This window comes from Quercus robur, chromosome 9, assembly GCF_932294415.1.
Source record: "Quercus robur chromosome 9, dhQueRobu3.1, whole genome shotgun sequence".
NCBI classification, from domain to species: domain Eukaryota; kingdom Viridiplantae; phylum Streptophyta; class Magnoliopsida; order Fagales; family Fagaceae; genus Quercus; species Quercus robur.
The window spans coordinates 1,717,723-1,723,031 of NC_065542.1; the positions used below are offsets into that span (position 1 = coordinate 1,717,723).

Below are 5,309 nucleotides of genomic sequence, written 5' to 3' on the forward strand. Positions count from 1 at the left end.
TTAGAATTCTCTTTTATTATATAAAATGACATTTTATTTTATCTTTTAAAATTTTATTATTATGTAATTGGTGACTAAGCATAACTTTGAGATTATTTTGGTTGAGAATTTAATTTTAAGTATAAATACTCTAAATTTATTTGCAATAAACATAAAGGGTCTTTTTTTCTTTTTATTGTTTTGATAAGAAAACATAAAGGGTCTTTAAGTATAAACACTCTAAATTTATTTGGTCATAAGAGGTTACTTGTTGTATAAAATAATAAATCAAAACATCAAGGGATAGAATGTCATTTATAAATATAAGGGGTTGACCTTTTTCCCAACTTTAAAGGAGGACCATACGAGATGTGGCTTGATGATAGAAGTCTTTATCTCAACACCTAAAGAGGAGTGGTTTGAGTGATAGTTCTAGCAAGATCTGTGCGGTACATGTGGTATTACTCATTGTCGTCATATGGCGCAGGATCGAGGAGTCCACACCAGAGACTCCCTTTTTTATTTAGGGAAAAAAAAAAAAAAAAAACTTTGAAGTAGGTTATTGCAATTTACATGTACATATATATATATATATATATATATATGTGTGTGTGTGTGTATGTATATATACACACACATATATCCTAGTTAGAATTCATTGTAAAAAGAAAAAAAAATCAATACATTACAAATATGAGTTAACCCGCTACCATAGTACTATATTCCATCATTTGCTAAACCGAACCCATGTCACACAAGGATTTGATATGATGCTATAGTCTAGGGTAATTGCAATTGTGCCGGATCTAAATCCATCACGCAAAATCTCTTTTGAGCTTCTTTTTGTGTGCCTTTTTTGAATGGAAGGAGACGAGGAGAGAATAAAGGAGGAGAGTAGAATGAAAAATAACTAAAATTGACTAAATTTTATTAATATATTCCAGCCATCTTCTCCTCTCATCTCCTCTCCATCCCTTCCAAACATAAACTTAGTCATATAAGGGCACGACCCCAACATTCTCATATCTACTGAATTTCAAGGTCCAGACTCCAGGGTCTAGACCATCTCTGCATGTAGGCATAGGCTGGGTAGCTAATTGCCTAATTGTCCTGGCATCACTTTAAAGAATTTGCATGGCTTTCAGAGTTTAGGGTGCTTTAATTTTCAATGCTTCATCAGTTTGTTTACTAATCTGCCTTGTTTACCTCCAACAACTTCGCCTTTGTAAATTGTAATCTAAAATTAATGCTCACCCCCCACACTAGCTGCCTCCAAATTGTTAGACATAGTAACATGTCAGATCCGAATATAATCAAACCCAACACTAGTCCATCAAGCCCTTAAAGCCCGTTCCAAGAGGGATCGGGTCAACCCACTTATCCACCATTTTAGCACCCACTAAACAATGTCCAATTTAAGCCCAATGGTCAACCCAACCCCATCGACCCAAAGCCCAAATCTAATTTCCCAAGACCAAATGGCCCAACTCAAAAGTCCTACTCCTACCAGTCTAGTCCATTGACAACAACGTAGCATTTTAAGGGCTTGGATTTCATGGTAACTAATGAGGACTGGAAAACTAGTGAAGGTGCCACACTTTTTTCGTTCACTTCAAAGCCTCAAAGATTTGAAATTGCATTGGTCGAGACTGGGAGAAGATCTACTCCCTCGCATTGCTACTCTTACTCATATAGGACTTCTTTCACTTACTACTGCCTACGTTGGGAATCAGCTATGTTTCGGTGAAGGCTTTCCTAAGGATTTATAATTTTCCCCATTTATTGTTGAGGGTTGACTTAGTGGTTACTAAGGTCTCATGATATTCATGAGATTCTAAACTTGAAGCCTCTCGCCAATATCTTGGGGAGATTCTTTCCCGTAATAACCTGGTGTATATGTGGAATACAGGATCTGCATACACCTTCGGGAGCTCGAGGGAATAGTTAGGTTATATTTGGTAACAGTTTTTGTTTTTTATTTTTAAAAACTTGTTTTTGGAAATATAAAGAAAAAACAATTTTCTTGTATTTTTGAAACCAAAAACATGTTTGGTTAGCTGAAATTAAAAAAATAGTTTTTTGAAAAAAAATAGAAAATACTAAAATATGTTGTTATTAATTTAAATTCTAATACTAACTCATTAAATGAGTCAGATTCATTAAATCAAATGCGTGTTTTCTTTGAATTTTGAAAACTAAAAACTGAAAATAACCTTTTGCATGCTTTTAGTTTTCTTCACAAATTGAGTTTTGAGAACAGTCTTTGTTTTTTGTCCATCTTGAGTTGCCAAACAAGTTTTTTTAGTTTCAAAAATAGAAAATTGTTTTTGAAAATAGAAAATAAAGGGAAAAAACAGTTAGCAAACATACCTTTAGATACTCTAAGAAATCTTGATACCCTATTTTGTCCAAATAATAATAATAATTTTCCTCATTTGAATGACATAATAATAGAAAAAGGGGTGATGCCCAATATGAAATCAGAATATATTGACAGCTGCATGGAGTTAATGACAATGCCTAAGGGCATTGAATACCTTAAAAATCTTCAACAACTGGATTTGGAATCTGTCTCAATAGAACTTCAAAATCGCATTGAAGGAGAAGGAAGTTTGGATTCTCCAAAGTTGCACTACATCTGGTAGTAATTCATAATGCTTCATGAAGGTAGTAGCTTCTCAATCCTATTAGTTTTTCTTTTTCTTTTATCTTTAAATGAATGGTTATTGCATTCATTTTTATCGTTATCTTTAAAATAAATAAAAACTTTGCATCATTAAAAGATATTTCACTAACAAATTTACACATGTCTGCAACATGCTTGATTTATATTATTAGCATTGTCCTGTTAAAGATATTTGGATTGAAAAGAATGAATAGTTACAACTAATCCTTCATTTTTGTAAAGGCTTAAGTTTTGGAGGTAATGATTTCTGACATGATAAATAAGTGTAATAAGGCTGGGACAAAAGCTCAAAGCTAATTGACTAATTGAATTAAAAAGAATGAATAATTACAACTAATCCTTTATTTATATACTCTGATACAAAGAGGAGGGAAAATAACAAACTAACTAATCTAGCTAAGAAACTAACAGAAAGTCAATTACTAACCATCTCAGAATACACTTGTACAATAGTGATCACGTAGTTAGCTCGTGACTTGAAGACTTTAACACCGTAGAGTTAACTGTACTTTGCAACCTAGTACGACAGGTGTGTTTTAGTGTTTGTTTCTCAAAAGCACACCAAGGAATATTCTAAAACAAAATTAAAGCATTCATAGATCCAAAATATTTTCATTATTCATAAAGGATGAGTCGTTGTTAGTTAAGGCTTGGTCAATTAATTAACTTCCAAGATATACACTTTAATCAATAAAGCTATAGTCAAGAGCCTTGTAGCTTAATTGGTACCTCTCTATGCACAAAGTGCTTTGAGGTGTAGGAATGATGATTTAAGTTGTGGGGTTAACAGCATATCGTAACTATTTCAAAAACAATTGTTGACTACATCTTAGCTTTATGAGTCATGAAGTATATTATATGAATTGTTTGCTTCATTAAAATTAAAAAAAAAATTAAAAAAAAATGAGAAAAGAAAGAAAGATTCAAAGCCAATGATGACTACATCTCATATTAAATAAGCTACACCCTTTTTGAGAAAGTGAATAGCTTCATAGCATCCACTCTATTTCTCTTCATTTTAGCCGTCCTTATCCTTTGAGAATAAGAAAGAAATGGAATATGATTAGAGAGGACGGGAACCTCAAAATCCAGCAACAGGGCTAGAGTGTTCAGCTTTCGGGTATGGTATACATGTTTTATTGCATTTGTTACATTATTACATATGCTAATGATGTAAGACAGCCAAAGTTTAATTGCAAAGTATTTGGGATACATCCATGCTTAAAAGTTTGATTTTATTTACTCAGTTGTTATCAGAGCAATCTTTCTATGTTCATTATTTTTTTAAATATCATCTGATGTTATGGACTACTCATGTTACTGAACTATCATATTTAAGGTTTGCTCTCCTGTTTAAGCTTTAGATGATTGGTATATTTCACTTACTTCAGAAATATCCATTCTATATAACTTAACATTTGCTAAATCCATGAAGATATAATGGATTGGGTTGAAGTTCCCCCAGTGAACAACCTTTTTATATATACTAGTGAAGGAAAAATAAAAGTCCTATGTAAAGGAAAAATAAAAGAATTTGAGGAATTAACCTAACATATTTGGGTCCAAACATATTTTAACCTTTCAGTTAAGTGGTATTCCTATATCTTATATTAAGGTTTCTGGAAAAACAAAAATAAATTGGTCCCTCATTAAAACTGTATTCTATTCTAATAATGAATTAAGAAAAATTACAAAACAGATCCATTTAACTTAGTCTTGTTAGTGGTTTAATTTCAACTTGAACTATCCTTTATGCAAAAATTTATATTTTTGATGGTGTGTTTTAATTGCTTTGTAATTATTTGTTAATGACAGCTTTAATTGGGGATTTGAATGAACTCAAGTTCTCCTGGGCAGTGCCATTGGACCGTAAGGCTCTTGAGTCTTGACGAAAAACTTTAAACTCAAACTTAGCTGATTTGTACTTCACTTTTTTTAGAATAAAAATAGCTTCATCCAATATTTCTCTCTCACCTCTATTCTGATTGTGTAGGTCTTCACTTATCTTTAACTCTTCAAAACATGTGGTAAGCATTTGGAGTTGGTGTCCTTCACCTTTTTGGTTCCCTCATAAGTCGTTTCCAAAATTTGCCACGCCTCCTTGGCTAGGGGTGACCATGGGTCGGTTCGGGTCAGGTTTGTGCCCAACCCGCGACCGACCTGACCAAGTCGGGTTCCAATTTCTCAGACCCGCCGCCAACCAGTCAGAAAATCGGATCGGATCGGATCGGACGGTTCTTGCCGGAAAGTGGTCGGGTCTCGGTCGGGGTTGATTATTTGGAAAACGGCGAGAATCCGGCCAAGAAAATATGAAAAACGGTAGAATCCGGCGAGAAAATTTTGAATAACGGTAGAAATCCGGCCAGATCTCGCCAAATCCAGCGAGATCTTGGCCATTTTCGGCAAGATCTTGGCTAGATCTAGCGAAATCTCGCCGGATCTAGCTTAAATATTCCCAAAGAAAACTCAAAACTCGCCGGATCTACCCAAAAAAATCTCAAAACTCGCCGGGTATATGATGGGTCGGTCGGATCGGGTTTCTCGGATTTGAAAGGGGAGATCCGATCTCCGACCCGTTGATCTCGGGTTTTGGAGAATGAAATCCGTCGTCAACCGCCGAAGCAGTCAGTTCGGTCGGCGGCGG

At 34.3% G+C, this 5,309-nt stretch overlaps 1 long non-coding RNA gene across 1 annotated transcript; it reads left to right on the forward strand.

Moving 5' to 3' along the window:
• Window positions 1-3,670: 3,670 nt before the first annotated feature.
• On the forward strand, window positions 3,671-4,740 carry LOC126700200 (uncharacterized). Its single transcript, XR_007647077.1, has 3 exons — window positions 3,671-3,785; window positions 4,481-4,534; window positions 4,659-4,740. It is a non-coding gene; the product is annotated as an uncharacterized LOC126700200 (long non-coding RNA).
• The last annotated feature ends 569 nt before the right edge of the window (window positions 4,741-5,309 follow it).